General features: G+C 40.9%; 1 long non-coding RNA gene across 1 annotated transcript; it reads right to left on the bottom strand.

Moving 5' to 3' along the window:
* Positions 1-6,466: 6,466 nt before the first annotated feature.
* On the bottom strand, positions 6,467-9,103 carry LOC307045245. Its single transcript, XR_013809835.1, has 2 exons — positions 6,688-9,103; positions 6,467-6,605 (listed from the first exon to the last, which is right to left on the bottom strand). It is a non-coding gene; the product is annotated as an uncharacterized lncRNA (long non-coding RNA).
* Between the last annotated feature and the right edge of the window lie 7,578 nt (positions 9,104-16,681).

Below are 16,681 nucleotides of genomic sequence, written 5' to 3'. Positions count from 1 at the left end.
TCAGAACCCTGCACAGAAACCTGCTTCTGCTTGTCAATGACTTGCCAGTGGAATTCCCACCACAGTTAGTCAAACCAACCCCAAAGCCATCACAGAAGCAAGGAAGCCATCCAAGGAGACAAAGGGATGTGAGAGACCAAAATGCTGAGACATCTGATTCAGAGGATGAGTCAACAGGAGGTTACTGGTTGCGGGTACCAGCAAATCGGGCTAGGCCTATCATAACAGGTACTCCAAAGAGACCAATTATGTTAAGAAGAGAGCAGAGACCAGTGTTGGAACAACAGCCTTCTGAGGAGATGTTTGGAAAGACTACCAGGAACTCTGGTGTAGAGAGACAGTTAGAGTTCCAAACTTTACCTGACATGGACATTGCGCAACGGGAAACTGGAGGACAGGCTAGAGGTCTTTGTGAAGAAGAGTACTCTTCAGACAGGGGTGAACTTCAACTTGAGGATGAACCGGAAATCTCTCATCAAACTGACTTAGAGGAGGACAATGAGCAGACAACCCCCAATGTACCTCAGAACGAAGATGAGCAAGAGTTGCCTCAACGTGCATGTCCCGAGGAACGGGTACAAGACCTTGAACCTGACTCACCTGTCCCACTGAGACGGTCTACTCGGGAGAGACGACCAGGTCAAATCCTCACCTACTCATCTCTTGGCCTCCCAACATACCAGTCGGGTCCAACAGTAAATGCTATGGATACATACCTCATGCCCTACACTCACCTTTGGTATTCACAAACATGCCCACCATCATTCCACTACACACCCCTCATTCCATATCCCCATTCACCATTTACATGTCCCATACAAGGTTATTGAAAGGTCACACACAGTGTTAGTCCTAAGGGTCATACATTTTGAGGTGTGATAGTTTGGACATTGTAAATATTTGTGTTTTATGAAGATGTTAAAGTTATCTTGAATAGGAATATGTGATTTCAAGTAAGTGTCGGGAGCCACTTTTGTTGTCGGGGAGCGTGTGGCACCCCTGGGATGTGTGACCACATTAATATAATTATTATTATTATTTAGAGTTAGAACATGCATTTATTTTGTACATCTGTTATTTTCATGTCATTAACGGGGTTGATAGATGCAGTGAGTAGTGAGGCGGAACGTTTGTGTTTGATTCAATGGTTCCGGGGTACCGATTAAAGCGACGGACGTTCCCGGGGTTTCCTCAGAAGTAATCTGGAAGGAAACCGAACACAACGTGTCCTCATTACTTCTGTTTCACCTGCACCATACAGGTTGGTAAACTGTGCATAAATCACAATGAATCCCCCATAAGGTTTGCAAAGATAATATGTAATGGCCCGCTAACAGTTGAAGACTTTGTAGCGCTGTTTACATGTGTAAAACTGTTATATAGTGTGTGTGTATTAGCCTAGCTTCCCCGGTACGGCGCCATTTTGGGGACAACGTGATCTGACGCAGTAAGGAAACAAGTTTGTCAGTATATCTGAAGGCTCCCACACACTGAGTATTTACATGCATGTATAGTGATTGTGAGTTTGTAATAAATATGTACTTTGTAAGGGTTATAAGTTAGTTACTGTTGATAAAAGAGTAAGGTTGTTTGTTACACTTAAATATGTTTCAGTAATGCATTTTAGTGACCTGCCATTAATGGCAGAAGGTAAATAGTCAACATGACAGGTTAGAGGGGTCATGAAATACTACTTTTAAGTGAAAGTAAAAAGAAGAGTAGTATTAAATACAGGTTAATACTGTATACAAATGTATTTAAGGTACAACAAGTGTTATTGAATGTGAAATTCAATTCGAAATATGTGTTTATCACATAAAAGAATAACATACAGACAGAGTGAAGGTATGTGAATGGTTATCAAGGAATGTAAGTCGAAACTGAAATGTATAAGATAAGTAATATGTTTATATGATTTTGTGTAATAAAACAACCGCAGAAGTAATCTGGAAGGAAACCGAACACAACGTGTCCTCATTACTTCTGTTTCACCTGCACCATACAGGTATCATCACTGTTACTGTGGTCCTCATATTGGGGACCCGTAACACGTGCCTGCTTCATAAAGCCAAAGCCAGCGGAAACCCCTCACAGCTGACACCGACAAAAACAACAATGGCCGATTGTGCTCCAGCTTCCTCTGTACCTCTTCGGAAGACCAGATTCCCAGTAGGTAGCTGGTCTCTTCAGTGGACCACTGCTGCTTGTTAAGTTTCTTCATCGTTGTGTACAAACTGGATAAAATGCGGGCTTTCTCTTGTTGTTCAGGAGTTGATCCCGCCCCTGCCCCTGCCCCCGCCTCAACGTAAGCAAGACGTATGTGGTGCTTTTGCTCTGACCGGACAATTTTTTTGGTGCTTGAAACGAACCGGATTCCGGAGCTAAGAGGCTGCTCCGCTGCGTTGTGAACAGGAAAACCCGGTGCTTTTCAAGCTCCAGCTCCGAACCGGCCCTGAAACACCATTGGTGTGAATGAGGTATCAGAAAGCTTTTGAATGGTGGTACTTTTCCAGTTGATCTACCTGCACGTAGCTCTGCATGTCGTCGTTTAGGTGTTTTTTTTTCTGGAGATAGCCAGGCACTTCTCAATCCACTCCTCCATAGTAAGGCCACCCCGGAGGTCGAAGTTAAGTAAGTGATCATATGCAGCGAGTCGGTCATAATGGGTAAAAGAACACCCGACAGGCAGATCAAAAATAGTCCGTTGTCACCAGTGGTGTAGTGGGGATTTTTTTACTGGGGGGACGCTATTTTAATTAGCTCCAAACAATGCCACACAAGTGCGCACGCTGAAGGATTATTTGAATTATTTGAAGTATTAAAGTAACGTGTTATGGCAGGAAAGTTAAATCTGGTATATTCATTTTAATGTCACCTTATATATATTCATGTGTGTTAAATTTGAAGGGACAAAGTATATTTTCCCTCCCCAATATATTGAGGTGAAGTCTTTGTGTTTAGAGAAGGATGGGAGCAGGGGACATCCTAATTTGGGGATATCTCCAAGACTCTGGAATGTTTCCCTCATAAAAGAAGAGTGTGCGTTACACATGCTTGGGGCAAATATGTGTGTTTTCATTGCAGTAAATATATGTGCTACTGCTACATGATTACTGTTCAACTATACCTCTGTTCTTATTCTTTCATGTGCGGGTACTAAATGGCTACAAACATTGTGGAGAAATTAGCTTAAACATGTTTTATTACTCTATATGAAATGGAAGCAGCTTTTATGATAGGGACGAGAGAGCATTTTCAGCATGTCAATTATCAGGGAAATCTACTTGTTTTCAATAGATGTGTGTGGTTAATTACTTTGTATTAATAATAACAGTATGTGTAAAGGAAGCTGGAAATATGCAATGTGAAACCTTTTATTTGAAGTAAAGATGTGAACAATAGCTCAAACAAATGGGAAGGGCTGTAGGACAAATTAGTGTGTTCTCTATATTAGGCCTGTGTGAAGTTTGACTATTTGAAAAGCATCTCTAATACTGCTTAAGAGCATAGGTAATGTGTTCTTCGTTATTATTGATATGAAAGTGATTTACATGTATTACGTATATTTAGCCAACTATAACAACTATATCTTAAAACATACTTTTAACTTGTGTGTGGCAGCCTGAGGCGGGAAGATGGACTCAGGGACAAAGGGCCATAAAGGGGATGTGTGTGTGCTGGCTGCAAGATGTGAAATAAGATAAGGAAACTTGTTGTTTAGAGCAGGTTCGTACCAGACACCAAAAGGTGTCTGGTCTTCGTCAAACTGAAAGAGACTTTTTGTTTCCGGGTTTCTTCTGCTGTGTCGCACTGATTGGGTGCGACAGGCCATGTGTTGGTCTCTCCCAATAAGATGACCTCTGGGGGAAAGCACGCACACACCTCCTCCTGTGTTTTAGTATGAAAGCCTGTGTTTTCCTTTGGTTCGCGCTCTTGTTTTTGACCGGCCGTTCCTGAGACCTGTCTCACACGTGGTAGAACCTGAGCCCGGAGTACTCTGCAGAGTGCTTTGTGATTCCTTTGTATTTGTATTGTTACCTTGTATCATTAAAACAAGATTATTGTTTCACTTGCATTCTGGTGTTTCTTAATCCCTTCCTTTTTACGAATTTACCCAGCTTATCAAACGACACGCGGAGACGAGGTTGGTTTTAAACATCCTCCAAATCTCCAACAACGCGCGCAGTGCGGGCAGACAGGTCCACAGAAACTACCGGTATGCTTAGTCCTACTTTAGTTACTGTACTGCAAAAAGCAGACGGCGCTGCGCTCAACACACACACAGACTCAAAACCATGGACACACTGGCACATAAGTTACATAAACAATGTATAGGCCTAAATTGCATAAGCTATACAGTATTGCAACTAAGCAGACAGCGCTGCCTCTCCCTCTATCTCTCTCCTTTCAAAATCTATTTAAAACTCAAAACAAACAAACAAAATTCCCAAAGTTGTCCTGAAATTAATCGCAAATTAATCGCACATTTTTTATCTGTTCTAAATGTTCCTTAGAGGGATATTTTTCAAGTTTGTCATACTCTTATCAACATATGAGTGAACAAATATGCTTTATGCAAATGTTAGTTTATTATCATTTATGATCATTTATTTATGATCAATGACAAATATTCTCATGAATATTAAACATAACAACCACTGAACATTAAAAATATCCGCCTCAATTCAACCTGGAACCTCTCTCATACAATACAATAATACAATACAAAGTGTGTGTGTGTGTGTGTGTGTGTGTGTGTGTGTGTGTGTGTGTGTGTGTGTGTGTGTGTGTGTGTGTGTGTGTGTGTGTGTGTGTGTGTGTGTGTGTGTCTGTGTGTCTGTGTGTTGGAGAGACACTGTGATGGATCGTTGGAGCTATGTGTAACTCAAGGCATATGCTCGAACAGGAGCTGCCTGGACGCTGCAATCATGTTGCGCGCACTATCCGTGCTGAGTGTGCTGACTTTTCGTACAATGTCCCACTGTCTGGCTATTTATGGCGTTATATTTGTCCCTCTATCCTGAGCACGCAATGAAACATGTTGAGCATAGAAGATGCGATTGAACGCGCACTTGAACATTTTTGAGCACAGAGAAATATATTTTCTCTCATAAAACTCCTGCTCCGTGCGTAAGCACACCGCTGCACGCGCTCTCTCTCCCTCGCTCGCTCGACCTCTCCAGCCTGTGCGTGCTCAGCTTTGCCTGCGCTCGCTCAAGTTGTCACAGCGTTACAAATGTGCCACAAAACCAACCAATCGGAGAACTCGAGAAGGTCAATTCTGATTAGCTGGTCCAGCACCATGTAGAGAGAAGAGTTGCGACAGCGGAAGTCCAAAATGCTTGATCGTCACGTGGTTCAGAGAGACTCAGAAAGTTCCCGGAAGTTTGCTGCGAGCCATGAATCACGATTTGAATGCATTAATAACAGGATAGAAATGTAATTTTTGTTAGTTAGTGGTCAATAAAGATTTTGATTTGCAATATGTATACAACATATCGATATGTGTATGAAGTTACATCAATGTGTTTTTTGTCTTTTTAAAGTAAAACGTGCTAATATTTGAGGATTAAGACAAAATAAGAAGTACTTTATTGATACCAATTGGGGAAATGTTTACGCTGCAGCAGCAAAAGACAAGACATTGTACATTAAACAGTTAAAAGACTAGAATTAAATAATCGAAAATGTAAACATCTTAAATAGAAATAACAGCATTACAAAAAGTAGAAAATATACATGGATAGTGTGAACAGCTATCTTACCTGTTAACATACTGTACATGTTAGGCTAACTTTGCCTTGGTTACAGAGCCTGTTGCTGTTGTTTATTGCTTAGAATTCTTTAAAACAAATATTATCTTCTTAAACTTCTATGAGTCAAGAACATCACATCCTTATTGATATATTTAGAGGGAGGGGATGGGAAGGAAGGTTTCAAAATTCTGATTCAAATCATTTCTGCCATTTCTTTAATTCATGGTGGTTTCAGTAATCCCCTGGTAATTGAGGACATAAGTAATTTAAATGACTAATGTAATCTTTATGACTTTCAGAAAGGACAGGAGACCGACAGGTGCCTATCAATGATTGTCAAATGACAGCACAATGAGTCAAAGGACTAGCAGCAGCAGCAGCATGATGATGATGTTAAATGTGTTGTTTTAGGAACATCCATGTAAATAAATGGAATTCAATAAACATTGAATAGCATGCGTGCAGTTTGTCTGGGCCTTTTCCTCTGTGTTGTCCTGGCATATCGTCTCCCCCATGGTTTGCTGTGCTGCCTGGGGATGCTCCAATCACTCAAAGAAAGGAGTATGAATGTACGGCTTACCCACTGACACAGAGAGGAGGAAAGAATGGCTGGCTCAAGTCAACAGGAGCAATTTAACTATCACAACAGACAACAACAGCAACAAAATATGTGAGGTAATCATATTTTTCACAAAACGAAGACCACACCATTTGGAAGCTTAATGTCTTTTTAATCAAAATAAGGAACAGGGAGAGGCTTGCAAAGCTCTGGGAGGTGAGACTCAGGCTCAGGGTGAGGGTCTCATTGCAGGTCTTCAGGCTCCACTGAGTCCCCTTGGGGTTCTTGTGCTGAAAGAGGGAGACAGGAGAAAGGGTTAGATACATCTAGCAACCTATAGGATGGGAAATTGCTGACCTATTTTAAATTTACCTTGTGTTTTCACTCTCACTTAAGTCCCTCTCCCTTTGCCATCAATCCAAAATCAGCTGAGTTGCAACATAATACAGACAGGTAATAATCAACAGAATCACAAAGACATAATATGACTCTGCTAAAAACACTCACCCATAAATTACGTTTTTGTTTACTGTTTAGAAGTCTCAAATATCTACTCTAAATCCATATCAATGTATCACAAAAATAGCTCTCTTCCTTATTATTGTGTAACGTTAACTATATTATGCTAGCTTGAACTCCAAAATGGATATCCTCATTTCACCACCTCCACCCACTACAATCACACGCCCCAATGTTATATTTAAAGGGGACCTATCATGCAAAATGCACCTTTGTACGTCTTTTATACATGAATATGTGTCCCCGGTGTTCCAGGGAACTCACCAAGTGTCAGAAAACACAACCCTCTCTATTTTCCTCCTTAGCCAAATCTCTAAAAATGGGGCTGCAACGGATCTGAAAAAAACGGATCCAGATTTCAACACTTTTCTACGTCACAAAGAGGTGCTCCGCTTATTGATCAACTCTCCACCTATCAGGGGAATGAGCCACGGCCACGTGCATTGCCAAACCTCTCATTCGCATATACTGTAGGACGGATTTCCGTCCATTTGGCTATTCAAATGTTAACGAAACGGACAAACTTCCGTGCACATCAGCGGCTGTCGGATTAAAACAGTTTAATGCACTTTTAACACTCACGTACCCAGGATTCCTGCTCCTTTCATGGGTTACAAAGTGAGGTGACGCAGCCTGTCCTCTGGGTACGCTCTGTGGGGGGGGGGTTATCGCAGCCTGCTCCTCTCTGCTTGCTGCTGCTGCGCTCTGCCTCTATCCACACAACTTTTCCCCGCCTTTCAGAGACTTATTGCTGGGTCAAACTCTAAGTTACAAACTGTACACATTGCATTCTTGCTCATTAGCCAAAATATGAACGGAATAAGTAGCAAGCATCGTAACAAACAGAGTAAAAATAAATAGGGACAACAGCTTGTCAACCATACTTGCCAACCTTTAGACCTCAGAAATTGGGAGCATTTCAAAATGCAAAATTGGGGGGGGTGGGGGGGTGCTAGTGGATTGCCGGAGCTGTTAGATTAACATTAACATGCTTATTGTAGTTGTAAGTGCACTGCCTTGCGGCCTGTAGCACCGTCCTTGATGGAGGATATGTGTGGACTGGACCTGTATTTTACAGGAAAGGAGTGAGCAGAGAGTAGAGTAGTTGTCGATTCTTGTTCTGTTTTCTGTGAATATCTGCCTCACCCTCTCAGACTTTGAGTTGCGCGCGCCACTAAAGAGACGTGTTACCATGGGAACCAAACAATGGTGTAGCTGTATTAAAGTCAGAGTGGAAACAGTCGTGTTTAAATCTGATTTTGTCAGAAATCGGGAGAAATGCGGGAGAAATATGACCCCGGGAGGAAACCGGGAGAGGGCAATGTCTCCCGCGAAAATCGGGAGGGTTGACAAGTATGTTGTCAACTAACCATTCAGAAACGTCCTGCTGCAACCGAGATGTTTGCACCTACACCGAAACCTCCACTGCTTCAGGGTCAGTTTCTGGATCAAGTGATAATATGCTTGAACACATGCATTGCTCTGAGATGACATGTTTATTCCACACTCGTAATCACAGCAAACATGGTAACGTGACTCTCGCCGGCTCACGCCCCCCTCAGGGGGGCGTGGTCAACTGCTGCTCAGAATTTTCAAAGACAGGCTTGGAATAGAGCGAAAATGAGCGAAACGAGGCATGGCTAGAAAATGATCTGTTTGGTATTTTGAAAAATAAAATGTATAAATATACCTTATATGGGTATGGTCATACACTGTATCATTTAAATATAGCATGATAGGTCTCCTTTAACTAATATTTAACTTCCTCCACCCCGGATAAAAGCATGTTAAGAAGCCCTTTCTCTCTAATTCCACAACGTTGGACGGAATAACATTAAGAGAACGGATTAATAGGCTGTTCATGGTTAACGTGTGTTGCTAACTTTATCCGGTCCTAGCCTAATCTGTTTAGTTGTCCGGTTGAAAATTAACGCAAGCTCTATGCCCATTGTAGAACAGGAAACAGAAGTTGGTCGAGGTTCTGGTGAACCCAAAATTGTGATAGAGAGAGAAACATGTTTTGTCATTCTGCCACCTCCATTGCTTACAGCATGTAATCAATACATCAGAAGGGTTCATGTACATGTAGGTTACGGTTTGTTAGCTTTTTGCTTAAACTACCCATATAGCTATGTTGCCGGCTAGCAAACTCAGGCATTGCAAACAATAACGTGATATCAGAAAACTAGAAATGTATAACTCACCTCACACTGTGGCGTACTATTCTCTTACGCCACATTCGAGTCTGTCATGTCCTGTAAATGTCTTGTTCTTCTTCTCTTGCTTTTGGCGGATTGCAAACAACTTAAAAGGTGCATACCGCCACCTACTGTACATGAGTATGAATCATCACATCATTCCAACTCTTTAACCTACAGGACTGTCTCAGAAAATTAGAATATTGTGATAAAGTTCTTTATTTTCTGTAATGCAATTAAAAAAACAAAAATGTCATACATTCTGGATTCATTACAAATCAACTGAAATATTGCAAGCCTTTTATTATTTTAATATTGCTGATTATGGCATACAGCTTAAGAAAACTCAAATATCCTATCTCTAAATATTAGAATATCATGAAAAAGTATACTAGTAGGGTGTTCAACGAATCACTTGAATCGTCTAATTAACTCGAAACACCTGCAAGGGTTTCCTGAGCCTTGAAAAACACTCAGCTTGGTTCAGTAAACTAAATCACAAGTATGGGGAAGACTGCTGATCTGACTGCTGTCCAGAGGACCGTCATTGACACCCTCCATCAGGAGGGTAAGACACAAAAAGAAATTTCTCAAAGAGCAAGCTGTTCACAGAGTGCAGTTTCAAAGCACATCCACAAAAAGTCTGTTGGAAGGGGGAAATGTGGCAGGAAACGCTGCACAACCAAGAGAGATGACCGCAGCCTTAACAGCATTGTGAAGAAGAGTCGCTTCCAGAATTTGGGGGAGCTTCAAAGACAGTGGACTGAAGCTGGAGTCCAGGTATCAAAAGTCACTGTTCACAGACGTGTCCGGGAAATGGGCTACAATAGCCGTATTCCCATGGTCAAGCCACTTCTGAACTCAAGACAACGGAAGAGGCGTCTGACTTGGGCTAAGGAAAAGAAGCACTGGACAGTTGCACAGTGGTCCAAAGTCCTCTTTTCAGACGAAAGCAAGTTTTGTATTTCATTTGGAAGTCAAGGCGCCAGAGTCTGGAGAAAGGCTGGAGAGGAGCAAAATCCAAGTTGCTTGAAATCCAGTGTGAAGTTCCCACAGTCAGCGATGGTTTGGGGAGCCATGTCAGCTGCTGGTGTTGGTCCACTGTGTTTCATCAAGCCCAGAGTAAATGCAGCTGTGTACCAAGAGATTTTAGAGCACTACATGCTTCCGTCTGCTGAAAAGCTCTATGGAGATGAGGAATTCATTTTCCAGCATGATCTGGCACCTGCCCACAGTGCCAAAACCACCAGTAACTGGTGTACTGACCATGGCATTACTGTCCTCGATTGGCCTGCAAATTCCCCTGACCTGAACCCCATAGAGAATATGTGGGGTATTGTGAAGAAGAAGCTGAAAGACACCAGACCCAACAATGCTAATGAGCTAAAGGCCGCTATTGAAGCATCCTGGGCATCCATAACACCTCAGCAATGCCACAGGCTGATTGCCTCCATGCCACGCCGCATTGATGCAGTAATCCGTGCAAAAGGATTCCCAACCAAGTACTGAGTGCATTAATGGACATTTTCAAATTTTTGATTGTGTTTTGCTGTTATAAATCTTTTTTTTTTACTTGGTCTGAGGAACTATTCTAATTTTTTGAGATAGGATTTTTGAGTTTTCTTAAGCTGTATGCCATAATCAGCAATATTAAAATAATAAAAGGCTTGCAATATTTCAGTTGATTTGTAATGAATCCAGAATGTATGACATTTTTGTTTTTTTTAATTGCATTACAGAAAATAAAGAACTTTATCACAATATTCTAATTTTCTGAGACAGTTCTGTATGTTCTAATAAAATTAAAATAAATCAATAAATCAATAAAACCAATAAATAAATAAAACAAACAAAAACAAAACAAAAAAAATCTATGTTCTTTCCTGACCTAATGTTAAATTATTTTTCCTACCCCAGTTTCACTCAATAATTTAAACAGTGCCTTTCTGGTAGCTTTTACTCCCTCTCCTTTTGTTCCAAAAACACCAACCACACTCCACTCCCTCTCTGCCTCTAAGACTTTAGCCTTTAATTGTTCTCTTTCCGCTTTATAGATATCACAATGTAACAATATATGTTCTACATCTTCTTTTAATGCACAGTTCCCACACTTGTCAATGTCACTTTTCCCCATGATACAGTATACAACGTACCATTCAAAGCCGTGTGATTTATTCTGAGTCTAGCCATCATGATTTCCTCCCTTCTGTTTCTTTCTTTATGAATATTAATTGTAATTGTATTTTGTACTTTGTGATAGTCCTTGCCTTTCTGGTCTTTCTCCCACCTTTTCTGCCAGATCTCCATCCCTTTTTTCTTAATTACTGCTTTTCCTCCTCCTTTTCCAAGTTGAACTGGTAATGTTATTTGCTTTTGTAGTGCACTTTTTGCAAATTTATCAGCACACTCGTTCCCTTTCACCCCCTCATGTGCAGGCATCCAGCAGAACTGCAGATCTATGCCGCTTCTGTGCAGTCTTGACAGGCTATGATTAAGTTCTATGAGAATGTCTTCTCTAGTAGTTGTTGTTGATTGTATGCTTTGTAATATGGACAATGAATCTGTACATATAACCACCCTATCTGGTCTGACCTCTTCAACCCACTGCAATCCTATTATTACAGCAAGCATTTCTGCTGTATACACTGATAATTGATCAGACGCTCTTTTTAAAATAGATATTTTAAAGTCTGGGATGTATATGCCAACTCCAACACGCTCTTCCTTGTTCTTAGAGCCATCTGTATAAATTTGTTGGTAATTGTAATACTTTTGGTTCAAATACATACTTGTTTTAATTCCCACTTCATTTATTTGCCACTCTTTTTTCCTTTCTACAATACTCATATCTATTTTAGCTTTTGGGAACAGCCATGGGGGAACACTGCTAAACGGGGTTGCTTTGGCAAACGTGATATTCTCCACTCCATATGCCCTCGTTCTTTCCTTACTCGTCCAGCCAAACCCACGTCCATGGAATTTTGCATATTCCCAGCAATCCTGTAATATTCTGTTTGAAATATTTTCCTCTCCACTTCCTTGTAGCCTGACCCAGTATGACAGAGCAAGTTTCTCTCTTCTGATCTCCAGAGGTGTCTCTCCTACTTCTATCAGAACTGCATTTATAGGGGATGACTTTATCGCTCCAATACACATGCTGTATATTGTATTCTATCCATTTTTAAAAGCGATGTTTTTGCTGCTGCTCCATATACTATACAGCCATAGTCTATTGTGGACCTCATAATTGATCTGTAAATATCTATTAATGCTTGTTTATCTGCACCCCAGTTGCATCCAGCTACAGCTCGCAATAAATTTAATACTTTTTTGCATTTTGTTTCCACTTGATTAATATGCATTTTCCATGTGTATTTGATATCAAACCACAGTCCTAGGTATTTGAGCTCATTCACCTTTGTCATTGGACGATCATATAGTGTTAGCTGTTGGCCACCAATCTTGCGTTTGTTTGTAAATACCATGTAGCATGACTTGCTTTCTGACATTTTGAATCCCCAGTTATATGACCACAAACTTTGCTACATCCACTTTTTTAATCGCTCTAGCTATATTCTCCATTACGTATTGGGCATGTCTTCCCCTCATCCAAATTGCCCTATCATCTGCGTACAGAGCCGATTGTATGCATGTGTCTAAGCATGTAAATATATCATTAATCATGATGTTAAATAATATTGGACTGACTGCACTCCCTTGGGGAATACCATTTTCTATTTCAAAATAATTTTTTGAAATATCTGCTCCGACCTTTACTCTAAATGTCCTGTCTGTTAAAAAGGCCCTTACCCAATTGTACATTCTCCCTCCAATACCCATTCTACCCAATTTGATCAGTAGCCCATCCCTCCACATAGAGTCATACGCCTTTTCAATGTCAAAGTACACTATTGCCATTATCTCTTTCATTTTCAATGTTTTTTCCACATCGTTACTCACTCTTACTAGTGCATCTATTATGGACCGCCCTTTACGAAATCCGCTCTGAAAAATACTCAGCAGCCCTTTCTGTTCCAGTACATGTGAGAGCCTACGGACAATGATCTTTTCCATCCATTTAATAGGTGTGATATAAGAGCTATTGGTCTGTAGTTACTATAGGGTTAGCTGTATCTTTCCCTGGCTTATTGAATGGTAGCACGATTGCTGTTTTCCACACACTTGGCATATCTCCTTCTCTCCAGATTTTATTGAAAAGACTCAGCACCATTTTCATAGTTCCATAGGTAAATGTTTAAACATAGCATAACATAGTTGGTCTTGTCCTTGGGCTGTATATCCTGTACCTTGTAAGGCTATTTTGAGTTCTGACATTGTACATTTCACATCCAGAGCTGACCTATTATCCTGTCTCTTCTCCTTCACGTTTTCATTCTCTGCTAGTAACTGCTGTTTTTGCTGCCTATGGATATCACTGAGATGCTCCCCACTATGTACTGCTGCAAGTGTCCTTCCTAGCATATCTGCCTTTTCTCTATCTGTCACTGCCAGTCTCTCCCCATCAACCAAAGCTGGAATTTTAATGGATTTCCTTTTCCCACTCATCCGCTTAAACATGGACCAGACATCACCTAATTTAACTCCTCTGCCAATGGTAGAACAAAATTCTCTCCATGTTCTCTTTTTTGTATATTTTATTGTCCTTCGAGCAGCTGCCCTTTTCCTTTGAAACTCTATAACATTATTTTGTGTCATGTTTTTCTTTAATTCTCTAAGTGCATCGTTTCGCTTTTTAATAGCCCTGCTGCATTCCTCATTCCACCATGGCACCACTTTCTTCCTACCCTTGATTGTTGTTTTTGGTATACTGTTCTCTGCTGCATTTAGTATATGTTGCGTTATTTGGCTTGTAATGACCTCTATGCTTCCCTTTGATGTTAGCAGGTGTACCGACTCCTCACACCATATCCTACATTTCCCCCAATCAGCTTTAGCAACACACCACCTGGTTATTACACCTCCTTCCTGCATATAGTATTGATTTTAGTAAGCACTGGATAATGGTCACTTCCTACAGTGGACCTATTCAAAACAAACCATTCGCATGTACGAACCAAACAGTTTGATACTAATGTCAGATCCAGGCATGAAACTTTCCCCCTGTGTACATCTACTCTTGTTCCATGTCCATCATTAAGGCATACTAGTGTTCTTTCCTCCAGCATTTCTTCCACTATATTTCCGTTACTGTCTGTAGGGTTGCTGCCCCATAGACTGTTGTGTGCATTGAAATCACCACACCAAACTTCCTTCCTATGTTTATTGCCTGCTATTTCTTTAAATATATCAGTGGTTAGATTTTTACATGGGTTGTATAAATTGATTATCCTAATGTTATCTTGTTTCCTAGGGTTGCAAATTTCCACTATAATACACTCTATATCATCAGGAGATTGCACCTCCCTATATGCCACACCTTCTTTGAGAAACGTGGCACACCCTCCACCATTTTGACTATTAGCTCTATCATGCCTTATACAGCTAAATCCTGGAATGACAAAGTCTAATTGAGGTCGTAACCAGGTTTCTTGCACACATATTACCTCAGGGACTACCTCTAGCTCATATATATATTTCTTGAATTCTCGACCATTAGCTATGAGGCTTCTTGCATTCCACTGTAGTATGTGCAGAACCATGATTAAGGATCTAACCCTCCTCCTGATTTTCATTTTCCCCAGCTCCATTTATAGCTAACATTGCATGTATCTCATCTGCTTTAATATCTTTCATGTCTAGGAATTTTCCAGCTGCCTCCACAATGGCTTTGATTCTATCACTTTTCTTTTTTAACTGTAATGCAACATTTACAGTATGGCATATAAATACCACAAAATTCACCTTTTTCACTCCTAGAACATCATCATCCTCTTTACTCTTGGTGGCGATGTGGTGTTGAATTTGAAGATTACTTTTTGGTGTGTTCCTGCCATTTTGTATTGTAATGCTCTGCTCCATTACACTAGGGGTCTTATTGATTGTTATTGTTCCCCTTACTTTCTTTATTGCTTCTGCGTATTAAACTTTGATTGTAATCTTAACCCTCTGCACCTCTCTGCTCTCTCTCTGCACTTCACATCCTCCAAATGCAGCGCTGTGATCTCCTCCGCAGTTACAACATTTAACCTTTGCATCCTTTTCACATTTTCCATACTCATGTTTTCCTCCGCATCTCGCACACCTTAGCTGCCCTTTACACTGCTGCGCTGTGTGCCCCATTCGTTGACATGCGTAGCACCTGAGAGGTTTGGGAATGTACTCCCTAACAATGAAGTTCAAATATCCCATTTGTACTGCCTTAGGTAATGTCTTCTCAAACTGAATGAGAACTGATAATGTTTCTTTGAGTGTGCCATCCCGTTTGCTTTTAAGCCTTGTGACTTCCACTACTTTGCCTCCTTTTAATTCACTTTTAATATCTTCCACTGACATGTCCAATGGTACTCCTGAGATTACTCCTCTCAGTTTTGCCATTGCTCCCGTTACATGCGCCTTCATTTTCTCCCCATTCAGTGAGTTCATTCCCAGAATCTTTTCCTGCTGCTGTTTGTTATTGGCATGTATCAAAACCCGCTTGTTGTTCATGAATTTAGCCAATTTAATTTTTCCAATCACTTTTTCAATTGCTTTGGTAAGTTTAATCGGGTGGTAATGCCCACCATCCTGATTGAATTCTATTACAACTTTCCACTCGTGTTCTAGTTCTTTATTCAACATTGCTTGGCTGACACTTTGACTGATTTTTGATTTTTTGCTTTGATTAGCCTTGTCTGCTTCACCCGAGCAATCCGACCAACTTCTAGCTCTTACTGAACTATCTCTTTCTTTCAAAGATCTTTTGTTCCTCGCAGCTTTGGATATCATCCATTCCATATCGTTTCTTTGGCTACCATCTGAGCTGGTTGAAATGATGAAACACTCAATGTACAGTTTATGCAAATCCGCCAAAAATAACAGTCCAATGCTACCGTTTCATACTTGTCAACCCTCCCGATTTTCACGGGAGACTCCCGATTTCATTGCCCTCTCCCGGTTTCCTCCCGGGGTCATATTTCTCCTGCATTTCTCCCGATTTCTGACAAAATCAGATTTACTCAGGACTGTTTCCACTCAGACTTTAATACAGTTAGACCCTTGTTTGGTTTCCATGGTAACACGTCTCTTTAGTCGTGCGCAACTGAAAGTCTGAGAGGGTGAGGCAGATAGTCACAGAAAACAGAACAAGAATCGACAACTACTCTACTCTCTGCTCACTCCTTTCCTGCCCACACATATGCTCCATCAAGGATGGTGCTACAGACCGCAAGGCATTGCACTTAGAACTACAATAAGCATGTTAATGTTAATCTCCCCCCCCCCCCCCTTTTGCATACCGTTTCTGTATGTATCCGAGTTTTCCAATTCTGTCTGAGCTTTCTGTCACGCGTCTCCGACTTCAATTCTTTCTCCGACTTCACTTCTTTCTCCGACCGGTTACTGGTCCATTCCGTGTCTCCTGTAAATGTCAACGATGGATGTGTAATAAGAACGTCAACAGCCTGATGGCAACCGAAAATCCCTCTCTCATCTCAGATAGAAGATATGTTTGGAGACGACCAGCCAATCAGAATGGACCTTCTCGAGTTCTC

Source organism: Notothenia rossii (genome assembly GCF_949606895.1).
Source record: "Notothenia rossii genome assembly, chromosome: 6".
Lineage (NCBI taxonomy): Eukaryota > Metazoa > Chordata > Actinopteri > Perciformes > Nototheniidae > Notothenia > Notothenia rossii.
The sequence above is the reverse complement of the archived record's forward strand: the minus strand, read 5'-3'. Positions and strand labels throughout refer to the sequence as shown.